Raw genomic sequence first — 20,483 nt, 5'->3', positions numbered from 1 at the left:
AAGTTCAGAAGTTCTTCGGAATCGATTATGTTTGTATTTTCCAGCAGGGGGCGCGGTGGCAACAATTCATAGTCACTGTACCTAAACTGTACGAGCCTCGAGCCAGGGACTCTCTCCAGTCCAAACTGACCAACCGCTCCACTACCATTAGCACCTGCGCCAACCTTACGTTGGAAAGACCCAAGTCCAGCCCTCCTAACACTACACCCAAACACAAAACTCACAACACAGCTACCATCCCCACCCCCACTAAGACTACTACCACACCTATAAAAGGCGCCCTCATTAATGCACGCTCCATAATAGCCCATGATACAGATATAGCAGAACTCATTCTAGCAGAAGATCTAGATTTCTTAGCCATAACCAAGTCCTGGCTCCACGCAGCCACAGGTCCAGCCCTCTCGTTAGCCATCCCCGACGACTACATCATCCTCTGAGCGTATAGAACGGATAGAACAGAATCTAGAGGCGGTGGCCTGGCCATAATTGCCAAAACACATCTCAACATTAGACTTGACTCCTCTACCCACCTCCCATCATGTGAATCAATCACAGCTAAACTGCCTATTACTAAGTCCCAAGCCATATTCATTCACTTACTCTACAGACCTCCCAGACCCTTAGGATCCTTCGAGGAAGACCTCAGCACCATCCTCACCAATAACCTAAAAAACACCTCCCAGAGCCTCCTCCTAGGGGACTTCAACCTAGACTTTAAAGACCCCAAAGATCACCAGGCTACCCTCATCAACAATACTCTTACTGAATTAGGCTTTACCCAAAAAGTATCTGGCCCCACCCATAACAAAGGGAGAACCCTCGACTGGGTAGCAGACTACAACTGCACAGCCTCCATCACTGATAACTCCCCTCAACCATGGTCTGACCACCATCTCCTCTCCTTTACCCTCGAAGCCTCGAGCCCCATCACCAACAATGTGCTAGCCTCAGCCTTCCTCACGTGAAGTAAAAAAAATATCACAGTGGAAAAACTCATCCTCCTCACACTTAACCAACTCCCTGCTACTTCCAACCCCTACAACCTTGTAGAAGGCTATAACAAAACCATGCGCACAGCCTTAGACTCCATTGCACCATTAAAGCTAAGAAAATGTAAACCAAAAAAACATCTCAACCATTGGTTCTCTAGTCACCTTAAAACTCTTAGATTAGAAAAACGCAAAAAGGAAGCCTGGAGACAATCTCCCACAGACCATAACAAAATATTGCTCAATAAAATAACATCCAACTACAAAAAAGAAATCATAGCTGCCAAACAAGAGTCTTACCACCAGAGAATTTCATAATTCATCTACAGCACCAAAGAGCTCTTTATGATCATTAAAGAACTGGAAACACCTGTGCTAACTCCAGACACTTGTGTGAAGGACAAACAATGGTGCACCAGTATCCAAAATGCCCTAAACAATAAAGTCACAGGCCTACAAACTAATTTTAAAAATAAGAAAGATTGCATAGCTAAACCAACCAACCGTACTAATACGGCCCCGCGCCCCACACCTCAACACAACCCCACTTGCTTCAGCTTCTCCAAAGTCTCCACTCTTGAATTGGAAAAAATAATTCTCAGCCTAAAACCATCTAATTGTCAGGGCAACCTTTGCCCCCCACAAATGATTAAAGATGCGGCAAGAGACCTCTCGCCATTCATCACCAGACTCATCAACACCTCCTTCTCCTCAGGTACCGTCCCCAGCAACCTCAAAGAATCATGGGTCCTCTCCCTTCTCAAAAAACCTTCCCTTGACCCCTCCACTCCCACCAACTACAGACCTATTACCGCCGTCCCGTTCCTGCTCAAGATATTAGACAAGACAGCCTACCAACAAATCCAAAATACCTTGAAATAAATCATCTCCTCGGTATTCGGCAATCAGGCTTCAGACCCCAGCATGGGACAGAAACGGCCCTTATCGACTGAAGGCTCAAATTGACACTCTTAGAGACAATGGGAAAACTGCTTTATTGCTTCTCCTTGACCTCTCTGTGGCATTTCTTCTAGTTGATCACAAAATCTTATGCAACCACCTGGATTCAGCTGCCCACTTCTCCCAAGTAGCCATCGGCTGGATCAAGTCATTCCTCAGCAACAGATCCATGCGTGTCTTCTCCACCACAGCTTCCGCCGGCCCCATCCCCATCACATGACGAGTCCCCCAGGGTTCATGCGTCTCCCCTACACTGTACAACGTGTTCACAAAGCCCCTCTTTGATGATCTAAATGGTCTGAGTATCACCTACACTAATTATGCTGATGATCCCCAGATCCTCATCCCGCTGACGGGAGATTACAACCGGGATTTGGCCTTGGTGAACAAGGTGTACCTCATCATCCAGGCATGGATGGCATCTCACAGTGTATGCCTGAATGATGACAAGATTGAACTCATCATACTTGGTTCCACCGCAAACCTAACCAAATTGGACCACAACTACATCAGCTTCATTATAGACAGGAACCCGATCAAAGTAGCCAAGGAAGTGAAAACCTTAGGAATATACATTGACTCCTCCCTCTCCTTCCATAAACAGGTTAGCTCTATGGCATCCTCCACGGCCTACACATGTAAGCTTATAAGAGCAGCCAAACCCTTCTTATCCACCCAGAGCTGCATTACGTTAGCCAGAGCCCTTGTATTATCAAAACTGGACTATTGTAATGCCCTCTACGTAGGAGCTAGCAAACAGGTTACTAACAAAATACAGACGCTACAAAACAACGCTCTCAGAGCAGCGCTTAGCATCCCCAAGAGAGAACACATCTCCAACATTAGGAGAGCCCATAACTGGCTCAACACTATAGATAAAATCCTACTCAAAGTAGCCTCACTAACACACAAATGCCTCAACAACGCTGCCCCCACTACTTAATCGATAGAATAAGTAAATACACTTCCAATAGACCTACTAGAACCTCTAACGCTAATCTACTCATAGTTCCTAGGTTCAAACACACCAAAATGGGTGGCAACAGTTTCCAGGTGAAAGCAGCCCAACATTGGAACTCCCTACCACCCTCTCTAAGGACACCCCAAACCTACACTCACTTTAGACGCAACTACATAAAATGGTTAAAGAACAATGACTGCTAACACCACCCAACCCACCTCACCGCTTTAAACTATGTAAATATGTATATTTGTAAATCCGAAAACTCTTGCCTTTATCGTGTCTGCTTCAACGAACTTTGTCCCGTTGTAATTATTGTAATGCATTGCAACGTGTAACCAAGCTGTGAATAACCTTGTTGCTCCTGCGCCCTCATACCCTCGGGTCTGGTGCACAATACAAATGAATAAACTAAACTAAACTAATATCATGGGTTGTGCCGACTGTAACAGCAGGGCACGTCCTGTTTTACACTTCTATTTGTCCATGGTAAAGTGCGTGGAGCTTGTAGCTCCACGCACTTTACGTAGCCCTTTCAAGTAGGAGGCTGGTGGGGTGCTTGAGGGGTGGCCATGCCAGTATTAATATGTGCGCTAACAGCGCACCAAATTATCAATCTCTCCCTCCCTGCATAGATACAGTAATGTCATTGGCTGTTTGCCACTGGCTGGCAAACAGCCAATGACATTACTTTATCTATGCAGAAGGCAGCCAATGACTTGAGGGTGGGGTCAGGATCATGGCTTAGGGTGCATGAGACAGCCACCCACACTTCTCATTCTCTCTTTAATCGTCGTTGGTTATACGTGAACAGTCAGCATCAACAGAGCAAGAGCAGCAGGCCTAAGAAGTTTGCCCACGACTTGGTCTGCCGGTAACAGTGAGTACATTACATTCAGTCTTGATGCTTAATCCTTCTTGCTAAATTGCTGGCCATGACAACTTAAGTTGGTCAGGCCTTAGTGCTCCATTAGAACCCAGTTGGTCGGAGTTGGGCTGGGCACCTCTCTCGTCGTGCAGGGTGTGACCGTGCGACAAAGGTGGCTGATGACTTGCGGACCCCAAGGTGTCTCCATTTGGTGCTGGAGACACCTTGGGGCCTTTGGCGCAGGCGGCAGCCCTGGGCCCTGGTAATGTGCCTCCGCACAAGCCCTGGGAGGCCTGGCCTGCCCTACTGCATCGGGTCCTGCCAGGCATGGGCCTGCCCTGCTGCATCGGCGCAATATTAATAGATGATTTTTTATTCAGTTCCTTAACTGAATAAAAAACATCTATTTGTTTGTGTGCACCGCGTGCACTGCAGCGGCACGCACACAGCAAGGCCAGCCAGCAGGCCTTTTCAGTATACCTGCAAGTCATGATGTTCTCAGTACAATGTATTATTGATGTCCTATCAACGTAGAAAGGGCGAAAGGATATTTGTCTTTCCCACCGGTGTATAAAGTCATGGCATCTGCCAAAGACATGTCTAAAAATGTCAGGCCAGCCCTAGATATGTATTACACTTCCTTGATGGATAAAAGGGTTTGCCACAATCAGCATGGTTAGCTATCACAGCCACTTGAGTGCAAGAGAGGGCGGAGCCTACATGGGTGTACTTTTAGCGTGGGGCCAGGATGTTTGTCCACCCCAAACCTTTGTGATAGCATACAGCCATCTTGGTGGGGGCGTGCTAGTAGCTTCACACAAAGCCAACTAAAGTGTTTTACATCAGCTCAGGAGAGTGAAAGTACAGCTCAGAAGACATGCCCAGTCAATCTTGGTCTCTCTGCTGAGAGGCTCCAATGCCTACACTGCCACAGGCAGAATGTGTTAAGATATCATTGCCATACTCCGCACACAAACACTGTTCACTAAGAAATGCCATAACCTTCTACTTCCATCCGGCCCCCAGTATGATTGTACCATGTTTCAAGACACAAAATGCCCCTACTTTCCAGCCAGAAAAAAACGTTCAGATGTAAAGATTAAAGCAGGGACAGCAGTTTGCCATGAGATATTGTTCCTTGAACTCTGCTCATAGTTAACTCTGAGTAGCGTGCTGTGTAGGTTAAATCTGTCCTTGGTATTGAAGTGAGGTCGACAAAGGTTAGACTTGGCCATTGAAAGTCTTCATTGAATTTATGAATTTAAGCCGACCTCGAGGATTGAACCGTTTTCAGGCTGACGCTTCACCATTGGCAGGGGCGTTGCTAAGGGGGGGGGCTAAGAGGGTTATAGCCCCTGATCTTTTGGTTGTAGCCCCGGATAGAATCTCAGGAGCTACAGCCAAAAGACTAGCTAGCCCCCAGTCCCAACAGTTCCAACATCAGCGTAGCCCCGGGTCTTTTCCAGACCTAGCAACTCCCCTGACCATTGGACTTTATCCCTGGAATTTACAGTACCATTAAACACGTAAACCCTTTAAAGCTTTCAAGCACACTATTAGAAGAAAATATCATCTCTTGGTTTTGTGTGTGTGTTGATTTTATGAAAGGCAAATGCCATTTGTCCTGTGCAATTTGGGTAGTTATGCAATTAGAAAGCCAATTTAATGAAATGAGCATATTTCACCTTAATATGCTAATGTCTGGTGACGTCACATCCCATTGCGTTTGTTGATGAGTCCACCCACTTCTATTTTTAGGACTTGACCCCTGCTGTCACTTCTTGTACACGGGGATCAAAAGCCACGTGGTGGGGGCCGAGTGGTGTGTGGCACCCTCTTAGGCTAAGAGGGCGCCACACACCACGATGCCGAGAGGTGGGTCACTGCCAGTGCGCATGACTGGGAGGCAGGCATAGCAGAGGAATTCGCTGAGACTCTCCCATCCGTCTTGTTACAGTACACTGGGAAACCCCTACAGGTAAGCGACCTTGTTAAAGTACGCAGAACATAATTCAGCCATAAGTAGATAATGACTGACGTCACGTCTGCATGGCATGTGTGGCATTATCCACATTGTATGAACTGGAGGACTTATTAGTTCAGACTATTTGCGCCACCTATTAGGCAAAACGTTTGCATTAGCATACAGATAGGGAGAAATGGCACATGTGGAGGGACACACAGCTTGTTGGTGCTGTTTGGTTACTTGCCCACCCATTGACTTTCCATGGCCATGCTAATCCAGTCATATTTTGGTGGGTTTTGGATGGTAAATAACACATTTTGGAGGCCATTTTTCCAAACTTTTCACAGGGGAGAACCTCGGCCCAAACCCCCTTGGGCAGTGTGGGCTTGTGCGCTGCCCAAGCTCGCTCTACAATTCCCCCTGGGAACTTTACGCCCCACCAGCTTTGAAACTCACCAGCCGCCACTGGGTGAGCCATTGAATTGCAGAGGAATAATGACCCTAAAACCGTACACAAAAAATAATCAAAAAGGCTAAATAAGCACTGCTCCATTTTTCAAGGGAAAACAAGTTTTATGACATGCGAAATATCTAAAACAGACCCCTAGAACTGAACTGACACAGAGCTTGTCACATCCCAGTTGCAGGTTATATAGTGGGTTGATGCCACATTTGTTTATATAGGTTACAATGTTATCCCACCACCCTCTTTGGCTACCACCTATAGAGCATGATAATGCCCCCTATAGTTCATGGATGGATTGGCCACACACCATCTAAACACTCTCCAAACCCACTCGCCTAACACCTGGTCCCTCTACATCGTCACTATTGGATCCAGGTACGGGACTGATTACTCAAATGTAATAACCTATTGATAAATTGAGACTGCCATGTGATGGGCACCCCTCCAGTCCAGATGAGACTGGAATAAACTGGCAAAGTGAACCCTATTTTGATTAGACAATGGGCTTTCTCATTATGCCTGATGCTGTGCCACAGACAAGTTGCCTCCCCGACCTTGTACATAATTTACCAGCATCACCTCTGTTCCTCCTATCCCAAATCACAGAACGTTCTATACACGGTTTCCCCCTTATCTCCTTCAAACTCCAGGTGCCCAGTAATAACATGACTGGGGCACTGCTCTTGAGTCTGAATTTCAGGGATGTATTTGCTTAAGTAGGGCGCCCACTTGTACTTCATATGGGATGACCACTTTTTAGTGCTCTTAAATCTTTGCTTGGCCTCCTGGCATCACAAAACCTTTTGCCCTGTTCTCATAGATTCGACCTTCAGAGGGCTCAACCCTATCAGCTCAAATTCCATTCCCATCAAATCCCAGCTCCGCTGCTGCTTACAATTAGCATTTCCCTGTGCACCTCAGATGCCTCTGACCTCTGACCTCGGCTTCTCTCCTGGGGAATGGGAATGGGAATTTGTTTTCAAGTTAACTTCAGAAAGCCCCAGCGCCACATCAGGACCTGTGTTCTATTCTGTTTACACCGTTCTTAGGCCTCAACTTTCAAAATGGCGTTTCTTCTGCCCTGCTAACACACTAAACTCGCTTTTACCACAGCACCTTTCTGACTCCATCTTCCATCTACCTCAGCTCTTCTTGCACATCATACATCAGTCCCTACCGTTTCCTACAACAACTAAACACAGGCTGTATAATACTGCCCTATCTATAGAATTAGGAACCGCAAAAGTGGTACATTTGTTGCTCTTTCTGTGCTGCCATATGTGAGTTTCTAATATGTATCAACCTAAACTAAAAACAATATGTGCTCATTCTGTATGAATCTCAATCTGTTCCCGCGATAGTTCATGCTAATCAGCTTTTGTCAACCTGTACCTTTTTGACTTGCTGGAACGCTGGGCGTGCATCCTAACAGAATGCACATGTGTTTCATTTCACAGCACCTGAACTTATTTCCCCCGCCTCTGTGTTGGTATCATTAGTCTGAATTGGGCAGTAGTTATTGCATGGACTGTGTCAGGTTATCTGCATACAATATTTTCCGGATTTGGTAATCCTGTTACCTCATGCATTAGATTTGGCCATTTCGCGCCTGGTTTTTCAGGATGAGGTGTGGGTTGTAATGGTGTGGAGTGGTAAAATACTGGCTGTTTTCCCATTGCCACCAAACTCTTAATCAGGGCCTTGGTGTTATGTTTACAATATACATATGATGAAATATATATGATAATGTTCATATCTTTTAAATATGATATGTATACATTGTTTTATATATTTTAAATAAAGTTAAAATAAACATCGCACTGGGAAAGTAAATCAACAGCAAATCTATGGTAGGAATCAAAGCAATCGAAATAAAACAGGCTTCTCTTGTAAGCTGTCAAATTGTGTTGTACACATACTTTTTAATTCGAATTGAAATATTGGGATGTAGGTGCCAAACTAGCTTGGTTGCAGTATTGTGGATGCCTCTTCTATGCGCTCATCTATAAACTCTGGAGCTGTCTCTTGTATGTACTGTAATACAGCTGCAGTGCAGTGCAATGGGTAATGGCTTTGTCTCACTGTTGAAGTCGACAAGACATTAATCAACAACCCAGCAGGCAGATAAATAATACAGAGCAGAGGTTGCAAAGTCCCTTCACAGTTTCTTCTCCTCACTGTCCTTTAAATTCACATTACATTTATCATTATCCCGAGGTGCTGCGCCTTTCCACCCCTTCCTCTAAATTAGCTCCCTGTGGGTGCTTCAGGATGGCTTCGACATGCATCTTGTCAGATTCTGCGCGGTGTATGCTGTGACCTATGCACTGGTGCTGACAACACACTCAAATACTCTGAAATGTTGATACATTAGCTTTCGTTTAAACATGTTCAGGTAGTTTCCCTTTCACAACATTGAAGTTGAGGTGGTGCTGTTCCGTAAAGGGACCATTCCAAGGTCTTTTTTATCTTGAAGTCTTAAGAAGGACAGACTCATGCAAGGAAATGTCTGGCTCTGGTTCACAAAAATGTGCACTGGACGAAATCAGGAGATGCCCTGAGCATCCTTACATCTGATTCACAAAGCATTAAATTAGAGTCAATTTCTCAACTGTCGGAGCATCTCTTCGATATCCTTTGTGAATTGCATTAGTAGCACATAAGCATCTTGAATAAGCTCCAGACAGGTGTTAATGGGGTCTAGTTTTAGAATTTGTGAATTAGGTATAGGAAAGGAGGAGCAAATCTGAGATGCTCATGTGCAGATGTGATATACATAGATTCGCTCAAGGGTATCTCAGAGAGGCTCCAGGCTGCTCCAGTTTTGCTCCAAATTTGCTCCAATTCAAGGCTTTTTGAAGAAGATAAAAAGTAGCAGTGGCAAATCTGAGATGCTCAAGGTATCTCTTGATTCGCTACAGAGAGAATGTTATCTCCCATCCTCCTTCCTCTGATAAAATTTTCCTTCTCAGCTGCCTCCTTAATCATGCACTTCAACTTTTTGATTCTTTCTCCAACGTATTTAAGTAACCCATATTTTTTCACTATCAAATAACTAATAACTAGAAATGGTGAGCTCTTAATCAGTTGACTTTCCTAGTAAGGCCGCTCAGTGCTCCACGTGCCATTTCAAAGGTTTTCCGGTCACAGGTTAAAATCTTGCCAGTCCTGACTCAGGTTCTACTTTCTTCCTATTGTTCCTGTCATCTTTCAGTTAATTACTTTACAATGAAATACTTACAGCACGTACATATATCAAATGTGAATTAATGGGTGTTGTTTATTTTTGCTAGTTGGCCTTTGGAAGAAGGCCCTCTGTCTGCCATTGCATCGGCTCCTCAACAAAGACATGCTGTACCTGCTGTTAGCACTTCCGATTTGTCACCTCTAATTGGCAATAACAATTTCTTGTTGAATTTGTGTTTGGGGCTCGGAAGAGTTTCTGTGCGCGGCATATAAATGGTTAACAACTCCTCAGCCCATTTTGACAATATTGGTACAAATCTTTCGACAAACCCTGATTTTGGAAACAAATGTCTACGTTGGTCCCCATGGACAGTGATAGTGACGATCCTACTACAACATTCTCCTCCGGGATTACATACCACAAGACCTCTCCGCCCCCTTTGTTTCTGAGTGCTATTTCATCCACAGTCAAAGCTTTGTTTGAGCTATGCTCAAAAATGGTCAAGGAGCAGATGTATTTAAATAGAATACTTGCAAGGGTCGCAGAGGTCAATTTGGCCAACTGTGTCGTGGGCCCTGCATAGACCTCAAGCGCATTGGAACAAGCAGGTTTGAGTCCACCAAAACCACTCTCGCAAAGCGATTTTGTTCCCCCTTGCTCACTGGACCTGCCGGGGGGCCCAGTTATCTGGTCATTAACGACATAATGGTAGGGGAACCAACAACAGTACATATGACGAGCTGTTTATCATACCAGTCAAGGAGGAAACCTCAGCGCCCTCAACTCCTTTTATGGTGGATGCATAGGAGGTTTAAATCATTGCTTCCTCTCCAGTGCCCACATCATGTGAGAAACAGAGGTGCAAGAAAATGCCATTACTTGTTCATGAGTCTACTCAGCTATTTTGAAAATCTGTCACTTTTGCAAAAGGTATTAAGCCATCTGGCAACTGCCAATGTGTCATGGCAAAAACTGCAAATTCTGGAAACTCTAGCATCACCCCGGACACTTTCAGATGGATCCACGCAGCAGGTGTCCCTGTGGGGGCCAATGGACAAATGTGCACTTACAGGGCAGGAACCTCCAACTTCTTCCCTAATTACACTGTCTCAACAGTCTGGCCACCTATATGAAAACTACATTTTTTTAGACCAGAGTAAGTCATCTGGCCTAAATAGTGGGCATCATCATAGTCTGGTGCCCCCAAATCTGTCCACTAATATATGGCCTAAGGAATTAACATCTGGCAAACAACAAATGACAAGCCAAGTGGCACAGGCCACCCTCTGCCACCCCCCACATTCAGGCCTAGCTCATCCCATGATAAGCCTGGCCTTAATCCATGGTAAATGTATGGCATGGTGATCGAGCACAAGGCTTTTATCCAATGGTCACTACGGCCTCGCATTGATAAGTACCAAAGGACCTATCAAGAGGCATTGGCTACCTCTTGTCCCGCTCCTTTGGGCCACAGCACAACTGACCAAAGTTTGCTCCTTCCTGTTCTTGGTAAATGGGCCATAATTGTAGAGATTCGTTGTTTGGCTACAAGCCTGTTTCTTATCTGAAGCTATTTATTGGAACTCTTCCAGAAAATACCTCGACTTTGAGTTGTCATGGGCGACATCCTGCATGTTGAGCTTCCAGAGGCTGAGAGTCAGTCCAACTGGGTAGCAATTGAATTTGTCCCCCATTTTGTGGTTGGCTTATCAAGATCTAGTTAATCAGATCTGGGGTCGCTAGGATTCCAGTTAACTATATGTCGCAAGATGCCTGTTGCAACTTCACCCACTGCAAATTCCCTGTTCGTTACCCCTGCTTTGGAAAGAACCACTGCAAGGAATGCCCATTGTACTGAAAGAGACAGCCTGTTCACCAACGGAAAACAATCATCCCAGGCCTAACATTATTGATCGCTGGATTCTGGATCAATTGGGGTATAACTATCACTGAAGCTCAGAATCCAGGGAGCAAATCAAATGTCTCTCCTGGAATACTCGTGCTTTCAGATCTTTTCTTTCAAATCCACTGGGATGTTCCTACTTGTTATCCAGTGATATCTTTTTATTACAGGAATCTTGGGTAACAGGATGTTTTAAGATTGATGGATATAGTGTGAGATGGGTCATGCCCTTGGGGGTTGGCCATTGGGACTAGATCTAAATTCACTTTGAAGGAATTCGCAGTGGGACCTACCGTCTGTCAGGGTTTGTCTTTTGTGTTTGACGATCCTCTATTCCCAACAAATACATGTTTGATCATTCATTTGTATGACCCACCTGGAGGGTTAGTTAGGGACACTCTACAGAAAGTTATTAACATATTTTAGCACAAGTGGTTGCATCAATGGCCGGAAAAAAGGTGATAATCGCAGGATTCAGGTGTTGTCACAGCACAGCACATAACCTATTTGCTTTTCACTGTTTAGCCCTGAAAATATCTTGATGGTCCAATTGCAAACTATATCTATGTTTCATAGATTACTCTAAGGCTTTTGACTGTTTCTCCAGGTCTATCTTGTGGAGTAAATTGGAAAAGTGGGACCTGAATTCTCAGTTACTCCATTTTCTTAAGTTACTCCACAATGAGAGGACAGCCACAGTCATGACAAGCCAAGATGTAGGCATTACCCGACCTACTAAGACAAACCAATGTCTCAAGCAAGGGTGTGTGTTTGCACCCCTGCTTTTTAACCTATATGTCTGATACAAAGGAGCCACTCCTCTTTTGTTGAAATAATCTGCCCAAGCTTGGCAGGGAGCCTTTTATATGGCTTGCTTATGTTGACTACACAGTGCTCATTTACCTTACCCCCATTGGTCTCCAACACTCCATGACTGCCCTTAATGACTTTACAATCGCAAACAAAATGAAAATAAATGCTGCTATTGGGACCCAGGTCAAGTAGCAAACCTCCATTGGAAATTGGCCAAAATAACATTGGAAATTATAGATAGTTACATCTACCTCGGCTATCCAATAAAATCAACCGGCTCTTCCATACTATGGTGAGCACATCATGCCATGAGTTACGAGGAAATTGAACACAGTTAAAAAATGTATTGCCAATAAGGGAGATTTCAACATACAAGGTCTCCTTACAATATATAGTAAGAGCATTATACCTGGTTCATTATATGGACTCAAGACTTATCCACCTCACATGCTACCGGGCTGGAAATAGTCGGGGGTAAATTGCTGCGCGCTATACTTGGTGTACCCAAAGCTATGCCCGTGGCAGCACAATGACTTGAGCTGGGCTTACAATCCATTAGATCCTTATGGTCTCTCTAGCTCACCAGATTTTACCTGAAGCTCTGCCAGTCGAGAATGGAGAGTGACACCCTGTTAGGTTTGATAGCTCTGCATCTTGCTGATAGTGCGCAGAACCGCTTTGTCTGAGATGTGTACAACTCTGCGCTTGCCGATTTGAATGAGATTGGTTTACCCCTGGATCGTGCCCTTACTCTTCCAGATGTGTATGTTGTATTAAAAAACAAAACAGGGGATTGGAATCACTGTGAAAATCTGCCCATCCTTCAAAGTTAGAAGAGGTTTGCAGAATATCGCATTCAGGGGTTGGTGAGAGGCATTCCTCGCTCCTACCTGACGAAATTGTGCTCCCCTAAGATAAGGAGATGTATTATCTATCTTCATTTTAATATCCTCCCCACCGGTGAGTATCTTGGGAACTGGAATGATATGCACCTAAGGAAATATGATGTCAACTATGTCATCTGGAAATCGAAACTAGCCGTCACACATTGACATTGTGCCCAGTGTTGAGAACTAAATGCAATTTGTAATTTTGAACTAGTGGGGAAGGTCTCCAATCCGATCAATTCTGGAGTACGATCTTTAGAGCAGAACCATTGTGTCTGCGGCCTACTATGTATGGAGAGAACCCCTACCACTATTCCATGTTGCACTCTAGGACTTGCTGACTTGGTTGATTTTGTCTCTTTTCAAAAATATGAATCCATGTACTGTTTATCTTTTAGTGTGGATAATGAATTTGAGATATCTATTGATGCACATATTCGGCATGAAATGCCTAATAACCCTTTTTACTTGTCTTTGATGTTGATGCAAATCTTATTTATTTTTTTAGCTAATCATGATATACTGCTTGTTTGTTGTATATGCAAAAAGTTTTTATTTTTTAACCAAACGCACTTCATAAAAAGAAAACATAGAAGCAATCCGTTTGAACGGAAAACTACATTGATGTCATTGACCCTCATTACAACCCTGGTGCTAAACCATGGCGCTATTAGCACCATGGTTGGTGCCGGTGTTGTAACGAGTCCGCCATGGTGAAATGGGGAAATACCGCCCCATTCCAAGGTTGGCGGGGCGGTATTTCCCCATTTTACCATGGCCCTTCCCCATTCCCATTTTCGCCCCATAGGGCTCAATTGGACTGGGGAAGGCGGTAAGTACGGTACCGCAAATTGCGGTACCGTAATTAGCACCGAGGGCCCTTTGCGGCACCCTACTTTAACGGCTGGTAAAACCTCAACCTCGTAATCAGGTATTAAGGGTTTAACGGCGCCGACAACTTTTATGGCGCCGTTAAACCCTTAACGCCAGGGTCGTAATGACCCCCATTATGGTTAACATTATTGTTATTATTATCATTATTGCTAGAATCATGTTGCAATATTAATAACATTAACATTAACATTGTTCAAATAAGCACTGTTATAATTACTGTATTTATTATAGGTATTGCTTTAATTATTGTTTTTGTGTGTGATTATTATACTTCAAATGGTAACTAGATGCATTCTGATTCTTGAAGAATGAGCCAACCAGAGCCCTGTAAATATCTCTCCATCCCCCAGTTCAGGCTTTAAATAAAACCCTTACTCCCCCAGCAGTATCTCTTCACACCAAACTCAGAGCATCACCAGACGTGGCATCAACTGCTTACCAATTCCTTCTCAACTTCTTGACGTCTATCGTTTCCTGTGTTTCTTGTTGGTGTGGAGCCTTGGCATGCCACCGATTTTCAAATGTTGCACCTGATATCACATTTGTACCCTTTGTATGGAGTTAACTACAAATGTGCATGTTCAGTGTTTAATGTACCCACCCCATCTGTGTTGCTCGTATCGGCGTGCTGTGAAATGTAGAAGGCGGTATAACGTAAAATGTTTATTCCCAATCCCCCCTTAAAGGACACTGCAATTGCCATGTAACTTGATGTTATTTGTCTTTGTTTGGTCCTTGTTATAATGTTCAATAAAATAGTCTTTGCGCTATTAAAAATCTGACTGAAAGCTGTATCACGCCTGCATGTCCCTACAATCGAGTCACAGTCAATTGGTGGAATAGAATCATGGTTTGCCAACTGTTTAGGTCAGTCATGAAAAAGTTTTAGCTTTCTGCCCCAGCTGCTCCAGCAGTGTGAACAAAGGCCTTTGTGTCACTCGGCTCCACCCCGATGCATAAAGAGTGCATCACGGTCGGAGCTCTGTTATGGTGTCAGTAATTTAGTAGAAAATAGTGCAAACGGGTACGTTAGGGTCAAATTAACTTATTTGTGAGATTACTTTGTGCCTATGTTGTTTTATGTATGTTGTTTCATCTGTGTTCTGAGTTGAGAATGTGGCTAAGGAATGTAGTGAGAATAGTCCCAATCCATAACTACCAGTTTCTCCATGATTCAAGGAAGTGCCTTACATCGGGCCATTAGATATTAACTGAAGCATCATTTCAGGAGCACCATTAGGGAAAGCAGGACATGACTGACATGACTGATATGAAGTGACATAGTGAGGGATGGACTGTAATCACGTTGGAAGGAGGAGGTAGATGAGTAGAGGGCTGTGGGGCAGAGGAAAAGGAGAAGTGATATGCTGGGGACGTGGGGGGAGGTTCCAGCTACGTTGGAGAGGAGGAAGTGGGAGAGAAAAGCAAGAGGTAGGAAGTTGGAGTCCATAAAATGGAAGAAGGAATTATGTCAGGGAAAGAGCATGTGAAGAGTCTTTGAGAGAAGGAGATTGGAGGCCGTCTTTGAGACATAAGGAGGGTGCCACCAGGGGCAATACACAATATAAAATCACACATTTCCGACGTCAAGTGGGAGGCAGAACGAGTCCATGGTAGAGCATTGAAAATGTCAGTCCAGACAGAGCCCTAGAGCCAGAAATGAGGATAAAGCTCAGGCCATAGTCATTAATGAATAACTGTCTGGCACAAAGGAAAAAGTTGAGTGGGCGTAATCAGGACCATTTCCATTTATTAGGGATAAATCAGGAGCCTGTAGGCATCTCCTTGATGCACCTACAAAGACTACCCTCTACACAAGTAATGAATTCCATGCTGTCTTGATGAAATATGTCTGCATGCTCTCCCACTATGTTATCCTTGTTTCAGCACCTTGTTTTTTCTGAGGCACTTTGACAAAAGACTATGAGTGACTCGGGAGGGACCAGAAGAGACAACTGTAATTTTTGGGATACCCCAATCTTTATGTAGTGAACGACTGTTTGTTTTTGTTGTTTAATAATTTCCTGATCAACCTCAGTAGACAACCGACAAGACGATTGTTTGTGAACCCTGGGTCAGGAGAAAGGACAGACATTGGCATACTATTATCCCCTGAAGGACTTAATTCTTCTCCAGCCTTCCTGACTCCATCTATCCATACCTTGAGATACAGATTAAAATCTTGGCCTATGAGGCTTGTCAAGTATTCACTTTTAGGAGGCCACCACTGATTTTGAATCCTGTTCAGGGGGTAGATTAGGGAAGGGCAAGGTCTCCAGCGGGGACCATTGTCTGAAGTGTTTTTATTTTGCTCTTCAGTTAGTTTGTCCTCTTGTACCAACTTCCCATCCCTTTCTTTTCATTCCTTATATGAACTAAAGATGTTTATCATACCTAATTTCCTTATCTCAGGCCATGCTTTTACCCGATTGGCTGTGTGACAACAGACATAGCTGCCAATGGCTGCATCACTTGCTGCTTAGGCACTGCACTTTCATCTCTTTTATTCTATATCATCATCAGACTCAGTGGTTTCTGATATCCTGCTCCTTTATACAATGTGTGTCTATCCTTTTTTCAATCAATGCAATTCACTCCAGATAAAGTGGACAGATCCTCCCTACATACTAGCGACTTATCAGGCTACATCATCTGTGCATGTACTTATTATAAATTACAAACCAGCGTTTCCTGTGGAGACAGGGATAAGCACACATGTGACATATTTAGTGAATACATGAGCTGCTATGGCTGGTCATAGTGCCCACCACCCTGCACAGCTTCCTTCACACCTACAGTACATTAAGGGGTTAGACATCTTGTGTGCTTAAACACATTTAACAAGAACTTGTTTATAAGGCTTATATCACAATTCATGTGAAGATCTATCTGAAAACAATCATGTGAATGTCTATCACAGCATCCACAACTTGATACTGCCTTCAAAAAATGTACGTATCACAATCCACCCAGTTCCTTGATTTTTCTGCATCCTCTGCAAAACAATCATGTGTGTATAATGTGATTATCTTATTCCAACAAGTCAACTGAACCTTCTGCTACAACAGAGGAAAAGGTGCATGTGTGAGTATGTGTATCACACTATAGCCAGTGAAGTGTCAATATTTTGCGTCATCATAAACATGTCACAGGTGTCTACATCTCAGATCACACAGTTATTGTAGGTTTAAGTTTCTCAAAAAAGTAATGCGTGCATCTCACTCTTGTGAGCAAACTTAGTTTTCTGAAAATTAAATAAAAATTGTCATGTATGTTTACCTTACTTCAGCCAGTCAATTGAATTTATTTGTGGAAAAGTCAAGGTGTTCTGGCAATATTGTGTGTTTTGATGCATATAAATACTTGGTCGAGACAGGCATGTCATACAGGTTTCACGTTCCATTTAGACAACCCCACCCACAATTCTGGACAACAGACACAGTGGTTTTCAAAACTCAAAATGTATTTAAAATAATGACTCATATTTATATAATGTGGTCTCCAGCTTTTACACCATGGAGATCAACAGAGAGTTATAACAAAACCAATAATGAACCAAAAAAAGATTTACCTGCCTATTGGAATCCCCTATTATCATTCCATACAAGCATTCATTCTAATCAATTATATGTTGGAATCTAAACATATATTCAGCATTATAAATAGTCCTATAAATTATTTGATCTCAGAATCATGATTTTAATTCTATTATAACATTGCCATTTCTTGGACAGTGTATGCATATTCACATGTAAACCTTTCAAACCTCACTTTCTAGAATATGATTTTTTTTTCCATTAACATGACAGGTATGGTATCAGAGAAAGTTACTTGAACAAATAACATTTAAAGAACATTGGCATTTACCTTTTCTCCTCTATGCAGCTGTGTGGTAGTGAATGTATAGGCTATGTGAAATCTTATAATATGAGTGTGTTTCTTTGAATACAGCTATATATCCACTTTTAAATTCACATGCGTTTATGTGTTCACCATGTTCATTCTATTTGCATGTACATCAATCTATTTATGTCTGCACATCTTTAATGTCTGCATGTAGATTTCAACATGGATGTGTTTTTGGGCTGGAGATTTATTATTCCCCAGTAACATGGGCGATGTTTTAAAAAATGTCTTCCATTCCATATTACACACAAATCTGTCTGTGCATTCAAAGATCAGGGAATTTAGCGTTTGCACTTCACAAAATTTGTATGAAATAGAATGAATTCCCTCTGCATACTTTTTTGTCGAGCAAGCACCAAATATAGGACTATGGCCTCCCACAGTTGAGTTAATGGACAAAATCATAGGTTTAGTATTTTGAAATTGCACTATGACCCAATAGGTCAAATCGGTATTAAAGTGGCACTAGAATGCATTTGGTTTAAATGTTTTTTCTCAATACAAAGAAGTAATTCAATAGGTGTCCTGTGTATCTGTGATGACACAGGCTATGTAAAATATCAGCACCTGTGCTCCTGTTCTCAAATTACCTTCCCAGAATGTCCTGCCCTTCACCTCCCAGATTCACCCTGGTCAATCTATGTAGACAGTGTGGGATTCATTGCAGTGTAATTTACCTTGGAAATGTGACTTCTAATTTTGGAGAGTCAGCTCATGACTCAATCGGCTTAAAATCATTCCTTCAGCAAACCCTCTTTGTAGGTCGGTGTCTGGAAACAAAATTCCAAGCATAGACTTGTCATTTTTCTTTTAATGGCTGGTCTCCTGGGGTCAGACATCAAATATCAGCTTTAACTCCCATCGCCAGTTTGTTCCTCCCCCCATATTCCATAATAATCCTCCCTATGTCCTGTGTGCATGCAATTATATATCTTTGTAACTCCTCCCCTGCTTGTGAGAATGTGTGGTTTTCCCAATCACACAACACACAGAAACGTTGGGGCAAGAACGCCTAATATTAAAATGTCTATTTCATTTTTTTTGGACTTAGCTTTAGGTGTATACATGCAAGATTAATACAGCCAATATTATCAGATTCAGTGAATTGATGAACACATTAGATACTTGAAGGATTGCACTGTGATAACATTTGTAAAAGTTTCATGTTTTTGCCATTTTATGCCTATTCAGTCTTGGCACGGCCTTACATAATTTGGTAGATAGCACTCTTAGCTACAAAATGTCAAAGGTTTGTGTTGATCTGAGCTTGCATTGTGATGCAGTGAATAGTTCCATGATAAAACATGGAATTTAACATTCCCCTTATGTTACAGTCTATTCATGTTTCTGGCATGGAGATGCTGGAATTGTCATGCAGGTACCAGTGGTGTTGCATCCCCTACATACATATCATCAAGCTAGCAATGTGTGCTAAGGGCAGATGATTTTTGGCTGTGTATAGAGTTCGGCAACCTTTCTCTTCACTTTGTGCTCATGCAGTTTGAATGCCTGGACGTTGATGAATTATGGTAAACCCTTTGCCATAAATGTATTTTCTTGACACATAGTATCCATATTATAAGGACTTGTTTAAGAAATCCAGGTCTCTTGAGCTTCAGAGTTGCTATAATAGGTGTTTTGGGACTCAGGTTGAGTTCCTATGTTGATAACATAGTGTAGGCGCTTGGGACCTTGTCTGGGTATTTTTACATAAAGAAGGTTCATGTTTAAAAACACTCCATTCGCAAAATCTCATCTTCATCAACAAGCAATGATTGAATAAACATGTTGGTACTGTGATGTATTGAATTCCTGGCAACCACAGTCGTCAGAGTTTATTTTTAAACTTTTTTGTTATTGTGTTTATGGTTTAGAAAACCTTGCACATTAATAAACATACACATGTATACAATTACTATTTAAACCACTGACATTAAAATGACATACATACATATTAAATAATTTTTTACTCGTCAAACATTTTTTTTTAAAAAGACAAATCGAAAATAGGTCAGAATCCCTAAAATATCATCACAATTCATACAGATTAACTGTTCTAAGACTTTCCTCTTATCATAAAAACAAGTGTAGCTGTTTGCTGAAAGTACTTTCTCCATTATTAGACCAATACATTAATCCTATGCAAAAAACATAATGGTGCGTTAATTCGATTTTAAAAATTTCCCTGCACAATCTGAGCCTGCAAGCACTTCCTTAGAATGAACAAGAAATTCTGTACAAAATGGCTAAAACAAAGTATACACAGATTCATTGGAACATCACACCCCATAAGCAAGGGTTTAAGATTTTCATGTTCTTAGACGCAGAACCTACACAAAGCTGGCCTGGACTCTAATTTGTTTCTAATACAAAGTAGTGTTCATGTCTTTCGCAGGTTAAAACAAAACCTCAGCACCATCTTTCTCAAGTACCATGAAGGCGTCTGAACCAGAACGCATTTCTCTCCCCCAATTTATTATGTTATGTTGTCAGCATTTATTCAGCACTGATAAACCAGTCTTTAAATACTATTGAAAGACATACAAAACCTTTGAAATAAATGCACTCCTTTCACACATGCAAAGTTCTTGGCCTTGTTTTTAGAGTAATTCCTTTGTCATAACTGTGAGCAAGAGGAATTGATTTCTAACAAATGACTAGTGCCTCTCTTACTCTTTCG

Source organism: Ambystoma mexicanum, chromosome 7q (genome assembly GCF_040938575.1).
Source record: "Ambystoma mexicanum isolate Mex_15411 chromosome 7q, UKY_AmexF1_1, whole genome shotgun sequence".
In the NCBI taxonomy this organism is placed as follows: Eukaryota; Metazoa; Chordata; class Amphibia; order Caudata; family Ambystomatidae; genus Ambystoma; species Ambystoma mexicanum.
Note: the sequence above shows the minus strand (reverse complement) of the source record.